This window comes from Lissotriton vulgaris, chromosome 1_2 (assembly GCF_964263255.1).
Source record: "Lissotriton vulgaris chromosome 1_2, aLisVul1.2, whole genome shotgun sequence".
In the NCBI taxonomy this organism is placed as follows: Eukaryota; Metazoa; Chordata; class Amphibia; order Caudata; family Salamandridae; genus Lissotriton; species Lissotriton vulgaris.
The window spans coordinates 296628374-296641437 of NC_141686.1; the positions used below are offsets into that span (position 1 = coordinate 296628374).

Genomic DNA, 13064 nt, shown 5'->3' on the forward strand with positions numbered 1-13064 from the left:
AGGCGCTGTACCATCCCTGGCTCGCACTGGGTTTTGAATGCACATGCACCAGGCGCTGTGCAATCCCCGGCTCGGTGCTGGCTTTTGAATGCACGTGCACCAGGCGTTGTACCGTCCCCCGCTCGGTGCTGGGTCTTGAATGCTTGTGCACCAGGCACTGTGTCATCCCAGGCTCGGCCTGGGTTTTGAATGCAGGTGCACCAGGCTCTGTGAAGTCTCTGTCTCGGTGCTGGGTTTGAATGCACGTGCACCAGGCATTGTACCATCGCCGGCTCAGTGCTGAGTTTTGAATGCATGTGAACCAGGCGCTGTACCATCCCCAGCTCGGTGCTGAGGTTTGAATGCACATGCACCAGGCACTGTCATCCCAGGCACGACCTGGTTTTTAAATGTACGTGAACCAGGTGCTGTACCATCCCTGACTCAGTGCTGAGTTTTGAATGCAGGTGAACCAGGCGCTGTACCATCCCGGCTTGGTGCTGGGTTTTGAATGCACGTGCACCAGGCGCTGTCCCATCTCCGGCTCAGTGCCGGGTTTTGGATGCACGTGCACCAGGCGCAATACCATCCCCGGCTCGGTGCTGGGTTTTGCATGCACATGCACCAGGTTCTGTACCATCCCGGCTTGGTGCTGGCTTTTGAATGCACGTGCACCAGGCGCTGTAGAATCCCTGTCTCAGTGCTGGGTTTTGGATGCACGTGCACTAGGCGCTGTACCATCCCCGGCTCGGTGCTGAGTTTTGAATGCACGTGCACCAGGTGCTGTGCAATCCACGGCTCGGTGCTCGGTTTGGAATGCACGTGCACCAGGCGTTGACCCATCCCCGGCTCGGTGCTGAGTTTTGAATGCAAGTGAACCAGGTGCTGTACCATCCCCGGCTCGGTGCTGGGTTTTGAATTCACATGTACCAGGCACTGTGTCATCCCAGTCTCGGCCTGGATTTTGAACGCACGTGCACCAGGCGCTGTCCAATCCCCGGCTCGGTGCTGGGTTTTGAATGCAAGTGAACCAGGCGCTGTACCATCCCCGGCTCGGTGCTGGGTTTTGAATGCATGTGAACCAGGCGCTGTACCATCCCCGGCTCGGTGCTGGGGTTTGAATGCACGTGCACCAGGCATTGTACCATCCCCGGCTCGGTGCTGGGTTTTCTAAATGCCACACTAAAGGTAGGGCTAATAGATTCCTGGAAGTCATCGATATTGGTCCCGATTTATAAGAAAGGGGACCGAAATACCCCGTCCTGTTACAGGCCTATCTCGCTTTTGGACTCGCTTGGGAAGATGGCTGGGCGGATCCTTCTCAATCGACTCCAGGAGCGGGCAACCGACCAAGGAGTAATATCAGACATACAATATGGCTTTCGTGAAGGCTTAGGAACAGTGGACCCAGCACTTAATCTCTCCCTCCTAGCGGGTAAATACATGGAGGCTAAGGGGTCCACACTTTACATGGTCTACGTCGGCTTGTCAGCGGCGTTTGATTGTGTCGCACACTCGGCATTATGGAATATAGTGCTGAAAATGGGTGTTGACCCCGCGATTGTTGATTTCCTCCGTGAAATGTATACAGGAACCACAGGTAGGGTAAGATTCGGGGCCAAAGGGGAACTTACTGGAAGTTTCAGGGTGGAAAAGGGGTTCAGACAGGGTTGTGTGCTGGCACCCTGTCTATTCACTGTCTATACTAATGGCTTGGAGGCAGCTATGCTTCGAGGCAGTAAAGATCTACCTACAATAGCTCGTCTGCAAATACCTGCATTGCTATATGCCGACGATGCCGTTATTTTAGCAAGAACCCCAAATGAGCTCCAGTGTGCATTAGACAGATATTGTGCTTTTATGGCCACTCTGAACCTGAAACTAAACGCTAAGAAAACTTACACCATGCAAGCCGGGAAGGGGATCGGGAAACATCGAAGGTTGTTTGTTAAAGGTGAACCATTAGATAGAACAACAACCTACCCATACCTGGGGGTAGTAATAGATGAGAAGTTCAAGTGGAACCCAGCGGTCAATGCCAGGAAACTTACTTTTCTGAGGGAAATTGTCTCACTAAAAGCATTCTCACAAAGGCTGGGCCAACGTCCAATACAAGAAATGATAAAAATATACAACACAAAATGCATATCTACGGCAATATATGGGGCGGGACTATGGGGTTTTGTAAACGTGGATGCTATTCAAAAGATTGAAAATTCCTTTTTAAGTTACCTACTCGCGGTCCCAAGGAGTAGCTCCACATACGCATGTCACACAGAACTGGGATTAGACTATATAACAGACATTATAAAACTACAGCCAGTAAAGTTGTGGCGTAGAATATGGGTCACCGATCAATGCCATTTAACGAGATCCATTATTGAAGACATTCTGAGCCTTGACCAATGTAAAAAAATCAAATGGCTAGCCTTTGTCAAAGCAACACTTGAGGACCTGGGCTATAAGAAATACTTTGACTATCCTTCTAGGATAAATGAAATTTCTAAGGTGGACCTAAAAAAGGAATGTCTTGCACACCTGAGACAGCTACGTTTAGTAACAGAGATCCACAAACAATCTGTACAACAAGCCATACTAGTGCAGACTGTCTTTGCATCGGAACCCTATTTGTCTTTTAGTTTAACCCAATACGAAAAAATGCTGTTAACTCGCTTAAGGTTTGACATGTTCCATTTGTTAGTCTCCTTCCCAATCCAGAATGACTGGGCGTCAACACGGTCACGATGTCCGTGTGATTTGGTATCTACACAATCAACCATACATACTATTCTATTTTGCAAATTCTTTGTAGAACCCCGTAGACGTTGGTTACTCCCCATTCTAAAATTTTGGGGGCTTCGCCAATGCCGCCCTGCATTTTTGGCACTCCAATATTTAGAAAATGACAAATACGCCAAAGCAACTGTACGTTTTCTTAAATTTTGTATTCCACATCGTCGCAACCTATGAATTGTCTTGACCATGAGCGACATTAAGAAGGCGCACAAAACCTCAGGTTCTCAGACGAATGATAAATTGTATGTCACATTTTGCTGTTTTTTAACTGAGTTGTCTTTTTAAACGAATTCTTTTTTAAATTGTTTTTAGTATTTTAAAATTGTGATTTTATTACATGATTAACTTTGTAAACTGTATTTCATGAACTTTTATGGTGTTCCTATCAAACGAACTACCGAATAAAGTATTTTTGATTTGAATGCACGTGCACTAGGCGCTGTGCAATCCCAGGCTCGGTCTGGGTTTTGAATGCACGTGCACCAGGCGCTATGCAATCCCCGGCTCGGTGCTGGGTTTTGAATGCAAGTGAACCAGGCGCTGTATCATCCCCGGCTCGGTGCTGGGTTTTGAATGCACGTGCACCAGGCGCTGTGCAATCCACGGCTCGGGGTTCGGTTTTGAATGCACGTGCACCAGGCGCTGTACCATCCCCGGCTCGGTGCTGAGTTTTGAATGCACATGCACCAGGCGCTGTGCAATCCACGGCTCGGGGTTCGGTTTTGAATGCACGTGCACCAGGCGCTGTACCATCCCCGGCTCGGTGCTGGGTTTTGAATGCACGTGCACCAGGCGCTGTGCAATCCACGGCTCGGGGTTCGGTTTTGAATGCACGTGCACCAGGCGCTGTACCATCCCCGGCTCGGTGCTGGGTTTTGAATGCACGTGCACCAGGCGCTGTGCAATCCACGGCTCGGGGTTCGGTTTTGAATGCACGTGTACCAGGCGCTGTACCATCCCCGGCTCGGTGCTGGGTTTTGAATGCACGTGCACCAGGCGCTGTGCAATCCACGGCTCGGGGTTCGGCTTTGAATGCACGTGCACCAGGCGCTGTGTCATCCCCGGCTCGATGCTGAGCTTTGAATGCACGTGCACCAGGCACTGTAACATCCCAGGCTCGGGCTGAGTTTTGAATGGGCGTGAACCTGGCCAGGGCCTGTCCTAGCCATGGGCGGTATGGGCAGCTGCCCAGGGCCTCGCGCTTAGGGGGGCCCAGCCGCCGGCCCCGCAGTTGCGAGCAGCGGGAATAAATAAATTATAATCATCATGGGAGAAAAGCGCTGCGCAGTGCGCACAGCACTCTCATCGCGCTCACTACCTGATGGTGCACATTGTTTTGTGTCATTACCTGTAAATGTCCTTCAGCTACTTATCTGACAATCTATCAGTTTCATAGTAGCTCAAAGGTGATATTTTTTTCCATAGGAAGGTCAAAGAACAGAGTAGACTGATAATTAACAAAAGTCAACACTGGGCAACAGAGCTTGTCGATTGGTGATTTCGATGGGAGTGTCTGGCTAATTGTTTGTAGTCACGGAAACCAGGACAAACGTGCAATCACACACCAGACCCAACTGTGACTATATAAACGTTTTTCTGAACTGTATTCATGTTATATTTTCTACGCAGATTAACTGCTTTCTATTTCCTCTTGCTGATGTTCTCGTTTTATGTAGTAAAATGTCTATTATTCTGAACATGACAGCCATTAAATAGCCCTAGTGTTGCTGAATGGCATGAATAAATAACTGACTGTCACAAATTCAGGATCATCCTCACTTCCAACTCAGGCTGTAACTCGCACTCTGCCTACCAGGATGGGGCCCCACACAATGGCAACACCCCACCAGTCCTTGTGTACCCCTGCCGATCAAAGTGAAAGAAATACGTCTCTTTACAATTGTGCTCATGGAAGTGTGCCCCCCTCCTGGAGCCTCTAAGCGATGGCGTGGGAAGGCCTAGGGGAGGGAGACACCTCTTGGGCTGCCCGTTCAGAGACTCCGCAGGGTGCCCATTGTCTGCACTTTAACCCATATCGGTTTAACTCAGCCCCCAAGCAATTCTCACACCTTCAGTCCGAAATGGGCTGTACAAGAGGTGTTTGGGGTGACTTAGAGGAGGAGCTGGGGCCCAGTTGGAGTCTGCACAAAGCAGCTTCCCGAGATCAGAAGGTGTCACTTATGTAAATTTCAGGGGCCTCGCACATTCCCTTTTGCCCAGGGCCCCGAAAATCCTAGGACCGGCCCTGAACCTGGCGCTGTGCAATCCCCCGGCTTGGTGTTGGGTTATGATGAATGCACGTGCAACAGCCAATGTGTCATCCCAGGGGCCAGGCTCACCCTGGATTTTGAATGAAAGTGCACCAGGCTCTGTGCAATCCCGGCTCGGTGCTGGGTTTTGAATGCATGTGCACCAGGCGCTGTGTCGTCTCTAGCTCGTCCCTCGCGTGTTGAAGCATCGAGGGCCACAAGCGGTTGTAGGGAAGGGACTGTTTGTTTCCGCTCTGTAACCAGGAAGGACGTGAGGCGCCACGCGCTCTCAGGGGCGTATCTCCTCTACAAAGAGGGTGCTTCTGAACCCCAAAGTAGAAGAGAGCAGAGGTCTGCAGAGAGGCCAAGGAGGGGGCAGGGAGAGAGTGCGAGAGAGGGGGGGAAGAGTGTGAGGGGGGGGGAGAGAAGGGAGGAGAGAGAGAGAGAGAGGGGAGACAAAGGGGGGAGAGAGAGAGGGGGGCGAGAGAGAGGGGGCAGGAAGAGCGAGCGAGAGTCGAGGGGGTAGAGAAGGGAGGAGAGAGAGAGGGAGGAGACAAAGGGGGGAGAGAGAGAGAGAAGGAAGAGAGAGAGGGGGGCGAGAGAGAGAGAGGGGGCAGGAAGAGAGAGAGAGAGCAGGAAGAGAGATAGAGAGAGCAGGGAGAGAGGGGGCTGCAGCGCTCCCGAAGCAAGCAGCGAGGACGGGTCTCCGGAGCAGGTGCCTGAACCCTCTGCTCTATCCAGGTACTCATTCTGGGGGTGGGGGCTGGAATATATATTTGATATAAATCGTTGTTTCTCTGAGACCCGCACAGCTGCAGAGAGTTTGCTGTTAAAGTTCCATGGTTGTCAGTGTGCTTATGTGTGACGTGTCAATGCACTATGTGTTAGACTTTCACGACTTATAGCGAATGGAAGAGGTTTGTGATTATCTACAGTTTCTTAAAAAGAAAAAAAACATTTAAAAGAAGTTTCTAGCCCGCCCCTTGCGTGCCATTGGCTGGCTTCGCTGTCACTCTAGTTTTCTTCCTGTACATTAGTGAGCGCGTGTCAGCACAAGTCCCTTCCCTTGCTCTCTGTGTGTTTGTTTCTTCCCTGCTGCATATTTTTTTTTAAACCACCAGAGTTCAAGCGGACACTTCAGGGTATTTCCAAGAGCTGAAAACAAACCACTCGCAATAACGAAACTTTGCTGCATGTGACAACTGTTTCCAAAACATAATCATCCGCCTTTTGCTCGACGGAGCTGTACACGTACACACTGAACGTTTTACAGCTGTTTCCGGACAGTGTCTGTTTTTTTCTGATTTTACGTTTCCAGCTGTGTTACATTTACTCATTTGTCGGTTACCTCTTTTATAACTTAGAGAATGTTGTATTCATCAACATGCGGTGTTTTCAAAAGGGTTGTGTCACCCTTACCTCTACCCACCCTGAACCCGAAATACAACCATACCTCCCTTTTCTAACTTCCGAACCCTAAAATCACTCTTACCTCCTTTACTTCTACCCACCCCTGAACGCTAAATTCACTCTTACTTCCCTTTATTTTCACTCACCCATGAACCCTTAATTCACCTTTACCTCTACCCACCACCAAACACAAAATTCGCCCTTACCTCTACCCAACCCTAATATTACCTTTACATCCCCTTACTTCTACCCACTCCAATCCCTAAAGGTACCCCTACTTCCCTTTACATCTACCCTCCCACGAGCGCTAAAATCACTTTACATCCCTCTACACATGCCCACTGAGCCCTAAAGTCACCCTGACTTCCCGTTACCTCTACATCCCCAAATCCTAACATCGCCCTTCCTTCCCTTTACCTCTGCCCACCTCTAAACACTAAAATCACTTTTTATTTTAAATAACATAAAAAATCTTATTTTAGAGAAAAAAAAACGACCTGTGCTTTAAAGGAATGTGTGGTATTATTATTATTATTATTATATTTATTTTTGTAGAGCGCAACAGCTACCCTAAGGTTTCCCGGCGCTAAATTGAAACTGAAACAAGTAACAAGGAGGGATAGTGAGTTAGTGAAAATCGAGTTATTGGTTAAACAACCATGTTTTCAAATTCTTACGGAATTGCAAATAGCAGTCGTTTGTGCGAAGATGAATTGGAAGGGAGTTCCACAATGTGGGGGCCAGATAGGAGAAGGAACGACCTCCCTGCCTGACTCGATTGATCCTAGGCACCTAGGTAGAAATGCTTATCTGTGTAGAACCTAAGCTTGTGTGGTATAGGCTGCTGGCGTACAGGCTCTTTACCCTCAGGTAGGACACATTCCTGCCCCCTCCCTAAACCTTCTCTGAACTTCACTCTACTGCCCCTAAATGTTTTAGGTTGTTTAGTGTAAACAAGGGAACCCGCGAGGTAGGAAGGACCCTGGGTATCAACTAGTTGTGAAAAACAATTGGTCCTACAGACATTTTAGTTCAATTAACAGTAAATATAGACCGGAATCAGTACTATATTGTATTAATGATGTCCAGCCGGACACTTTGATTTGATGGATCAAAGCAAGTAGTAGTGTTCAAACACAAAGTAATCGAGTGGGACACAGTCCTGTATCCTACAGAAACAAAACAAAAAACACTTACAAATTAACAAACATTTTTCAGGCAAAACAAGGAAAGGCTTTTTGCCGATACAAATAATCTGAGCAAGCTTTTTGAGTAAACAGTGGTGGCACTTGTTTTAACAAATCAGTTTAACGTACAAGCGGTTTAAAAAGTTGACGACGTTTCGATCCATAACTAGATACTTGGATCATCATCTGGACAGAGAAATATGCAGGCCTGAGGTAATACGCCGCCTGGACCGGAAGCGTGGAGGCTCAGTAAGAGTAGGGGAGCGAAAATTGCATCCTCATGGTGTAGGAGACGCTACAGTGAGCGGTCTAGGTGAAAAGCCGAAGGTGGCTTTTAAGGAACCCTTATAACAGAAATCCAGGCAGCCTTGTATTGATGGCCGAAGGGCGTCCAAATTAGTTCGACTCTGTACAGGCGCTGGCTGGGTGATTGCACGTGCGCTTAGCCTTGCAGGACATTTTGTTTACTTACAGCAGGCTTAGAGCCCGCCTATTGCTTACCATTGGTTGGCTTCGTCACTCTCATTGTATGCACAAAAAGAAGGGGGTACCCCTGACTAGAGTTCCTAATTCGGGATATACAAATGAGTTTGAAAAAACAGGTAATTAGGAACAATATTTAGTAGATGGACAAAACCTGACATCAGACAGCAATAAATTTGATTAAACACCATGCATGGTACAAAAATATAAATTTTTTATTATTTTGTTTAAAGATTTCTTTATAGTTAAAAGGCACACAATTTGATGTCTCCTCTATATATGTGACAATTGATCTACATATATCATATGCTAAACTGTTTGGTTCATTTCTAATTTTCAATACAGTTTGGCATTTCACAATTTGGAGACTATAGTGGTGGTGCTGATCATTTGCAATCTAAAAACATGGCTAGATGTTACAACAACTACGCGCGTTTCGGCTGAGAGCCTTCATCAGGAAGCCATGAAATTCCTCAAGTGAACCTATGCAAACAGAAAGATACATTACATGTCAGTGTCAGTGTTGTCCTATTCATACAAGTGCTCAAAAAAACATACAGTGTAATTTATTTTACAAATTTGTGGTTAAAATCACGAACAGAAAAGTCCTGAAATAACTGAAGCTTGTCCTGCTATATACAAATCCACATACATCCTAACTGGTTGTGCATACATGTGGACATATAGATAAACATCCTAACATCCTGTATTATACAAGAGAATATCTACATAGGTATATACATCATACTGCACGATCTTTCTATCCATGTTGGATATATACAACAATATGTACGTCCTAGCTGTTTTTGCATAATTATGGGCATACATATTGATCGACTTGATGGATTATTTATGCGGAGAAAGTGTGGCATCTAAGAATGTACAGTAAACATATGCAGAAAGTAGTGTACATCCTGGCTGTCTTTCCATTAACGAATACCATATTATCAGGAAGTTATTAAGACAGATTGGAAGTGGGAACAGAGACTAGGAAGCCCTATGGGGATGTATACTTTCCAGGCACTAAGATATGAATGAAAAATGTGTGAAACACGAATGGATGGCAGGTAGAAATGCCCATTGGGGGGGGGGGGGGGAGGGGGGGTTGCTACTGCTAATAAACATGTTAGATGAAAAACAAACAAGCAAACAGGGTCCCAAGACTATTCATGTACCTTTGTTTGATCGGATTCAAAAGTTGAAGAGACCTCTGGTTACGGCGGTCCAAGAAGGACTGATAGAAATAATAGAAATTCTAATGCAAAAAGGGAAAGGGAAATCTTTAAACAAAATAATAAAAAATATATATTTTTGTACCATGCATGGTGTTTAATCAAATTTATTGCTGTCTGATGTCAGGTTTTGTCCATCTACTAAATATTGTTCCTAATTACCTGCTTCGTCACTCTCATTTCCTTGCTTCTCTTTGATCAACGAGTGCCGGCTTCACTTCCTCTTCGTGCGTTTGTCCCTACACTGGAGCAGTGCCCTAGTACTGCTTCCGTTGCCTAGTTTCTCTCCAGTGCTCGCCGCTTTCAGAAGTATTTATTTTTTACTTTTATTGCACTCCCTTCCTCACTCCCCCTCCCACATTGTTGCTTGCCCTGCCCCACCCCTCCTGCGTTGCTGCTCGTCTAGTCCTCCCCCACCCCGCTTGTTTTTACTCCACCTCATCCCTCCTCCCCCTTGGTTGCTTGACCCCTTTTGTTACGCCAGAAAAAAGCATCCAAAAGTCACTACAGTGGGTTTCAAGATGCTACAAAAATGCAAATGGCGCTGCTCTCCCTGCAAATCCTGAACAATGGGGCCGTCCTCTTTTAAGGCCGCCTCCCGGTGTCCCAGTGGTTGTAAACGTATGTCCCCCAGTCTCTGCACTCAGGGAGAGGAGCACCTAGCACCTGATTTGCACAGCAAGTGGGGACGTAACAGACATCCTCGCTTCCCTGTCCAGGGCCGGTCCTAGCCATGGGCGGTAGGGGCAGCTGCCCAGGGCATCGCGCTCAGGGGGCCCGCCGCGGCACCAGCCCCGCTGTTGCGGGAATGAATGGGAAAAGTGCTGCGCACAGCACTCTCGCGCAGGGCCGCAGGCAGTGAGAGGCAGGGAAGAAGGGAACTAGTCCGTCACTGTCTGAGCACGCACTGTGACGCATGCACCCCACCACCTAGCTTGGTGGTGGTGCCTTAGTGGTGGTGACGTGCGCAGTACGCGGGTGGCAGGCGGCCGGCCTTGCTAATTCATGATGCGGGTGACAGACAGTGGGTCCAAGGGCCGTCAATCTGGTAGCACGCGAAAGCGCTACCAATGACGGCCCTGGACATGATTTTATGGCCAGCCCCCGCTCTGCAATGGGAGTGTGACGCAGCATGCACGCCATACGTGAGGAGCAGGGTGGAGTCACTACTTGGATCGGGCCGCGTGGGCAAGGCAGGAGTCGGTTCGGGCCTCCTCGTTGGGTCGTAATGACTGAGTACGTTAAGGTAAGAGACCTGCTCCGCTCCTGCTAGTATATATTATAATAAATACATCCAATATAAAATATGTATTACATCTGTATGTGTGTGTCTGGGTGTCCTCTGGAGAGTTGAGCTGTACGTCACTCATACACCCCCTTACTTATTTCTCCCGCAGTTTTCAAAAGTTAACAAAACTAAGGGACTGTTTGTAATTATTCATTTAGCTATCTCACTATGCAGAACCTTGGAACAGCAGACATTACTCATTAGATTTAAGGCAGCGTGGTGGGCGTGTTTTAGGAGCGAGGGGACCTAATTTTGACCTGCGTCGAGTCAATAACTATCAACGTTTGGTAAGCTCAAAAAAGAAATTGGAAAGATTGCAGCTGACTAAGGTTTATTTTAAGGCAAGTGGAGATTAAGTGATCTGCCTAGAATCACAGGATGTTGAGCGGACGCTGGGACTCGAACCTGGTTCCTCAGTTTCAAAGGCGGCAGTTCAGGCCATTACACCACATATCCTCACATTCTATGAAAGAGCATTTCTGAAAACCCACAAAGATTTCTGTCAGGCCAGGTGATCTTTCGGCTCTCAGGGCATCAAGCAGCCAAAAATACCTCTCTGGATGGCCGTCTGTCAAGTTTAAAGCAGTCCAGGCTCTGAAATCAGCTAGGCTGCTAAAGCCTGGCCGCTCCCAGTCCCACCAGGCATGGTGACTTCGGAGAAGGCCCCTGTGATGAGAGCCTCTTCAATACAATGGCCTGCCTGCAGAGGCCTAGCATCAGGAGACCCTCTGGGAGTCTGTTTTACCTCAAGTGCCCCCGCGCGGACTTGGACACCTTGAAAATCTCAGAAGATTAAGTGTCTGACCACACAAGAAAAGGGGTAAAAGAAAGGCAAAATATTCAAAATGTCCGCAATCGTTCAAAAAAAATGCCTGAGTAGGCTGGTAAAAAAAAAATAAAAGGCAGCCAAATTACGGTCTAGACGACATTCAGAGATAAGGGATGCTGGGTCCAAGTCACATGGGTTTTACACAAATATGTGGCGCTTCAGAGCGCTAAACAGGCAATACCAGTTCAAAAATCCACGTTGTGACTCAAAGAATCATCATAAATTATTGCACTTAATGTGAGAAGTTGGCCTGGTATATAATGCTCACTAATTCTAGTGATCACTCTGTACCATGCCAAGCAACCCTTATGATGATTGGTTGTAAGTCAACCTTATAGACCAGTTATCCTAGTGGTAACGTGGACAAAGCAGTCTTAGGCTAAACTCTGAAAGGCATGTGAAGCCAGCTGTTATACCATACACAACCCCCTTGAATACCAAATGAAAGGGACACCACACAGATATATATTGAAAATATATATTGATTTATTAACTATAAAATCCCCTGGACTCTTTATGAGCACAAGCGTTAAATCACAAGACAGTTTAAAATACACAAAAGTTGCACAAATATGGATGAGCCCTAGGGGCCACCTAAACCATATACTAAGAAAGTGGTATAAGAGATACCAATAGGAAAGGGAACAGGCCTAGGGCCTTGGGAATCGCTGGAGCTATTCGAGACTAGCAGTGACTAAGTCGGGAAAGGCCCGCGGGACTCGGGTGCAGTGTTCAAAGTGCACGCACTTTCCAATGTAAAGTCTATGGTGCGTAAAAAGTACAAAGTTAGAAAGTTAGGAACCTTCCGAGTGACCTATGGAGCTGAAACTTAAGATACAGGCCCTTGAGATGTGTACCAGTGCAGGAGCACTGGCGGAGCTGAGTTACCTCACCCACAGGAAGCGGGTGCACAGGGTCGAAGTAGTGTCGGGTTTCGTCACGCTGGTCGATGGTGCTTGGAGCTGAAGATGCTGCAGGCGGCTCGATGTGAAGAGTTCCGGTGGATCCAAGGGTGGATCTGAAGATGTTAAGACCTGAAAGCAGAGGGGACAATGTTCAAAGTCACTAGCCAGTGACTACCGTGGAACCAGATTGGAACCAGGCGTTGTCGGGTAGCTTCTCTCTGCAGCCACATGGACACCGGGGGTCGAGGACGTCCAGGAGTCGGTCACGAGCTGTCCCACGCAGGCTTCTCGCTGTTGGCGGTGTCGGCTACTTGATCGGAGCAAACAGGCCTTGGCTAATGCAAGCCACGCAGGAATCGAAAGATGCTTAACACTCGGACCAGCAAGGTCAGAGCGAGTGCTCCTCTTCACAGGAGCTTGGGTAGGTCTGGAGCAACCAGACCTGCTGTGTAAATCGTCGGTTTCGTCGCCAAGATGGCCGCTGACCACGTGGCTAGTGGCCGGGATGGCGCGTCGAGTGGCACAATGCAAAAGGGCCCCACGCAGATCGTGGAGATGCTGGAGGGCTGATCTTCGGTGCAAGGGCTGCTCGGTGGTGGGGGTTCTCAGTCCCCAAAGCACAACATCGAGGATACCTCAGAAGCTGCGCAGTCAGCTTTTCGAGTGTCTTCCAAGAGGTCCGGTCCCACGTCACTCGGTGCCTCCA

General features: G+C 48.0%; 1 protein-coding gene across 3 annotated transcripts in view; it reads left to right on the plus strand.

The window, feature by feature from the left end:
* LOC147736538 (apolipoprotein L3-like) overlaps positions 1 to 13064 on the plus strand; it is an 80947-nt gene that overhangs the window by 12693 nt on the left and 55190 nt on the right. The window contains exon 1 of one of the 3 annotated variants that reach the window (XM_086953276.1): positions 5464 to 5765. The exons of the other annotated variants lie outside the window; for them this stretch is intronic. The gene's annotated coding sequence lies outside the window, so the exon portion shown is untranslated. Of the gene's footprint in view, positions 1 to 5463; positions 5766 to 13064 lie in introns of those variants that run through there. 3 annotated transcript variants of the gene reach the window in all.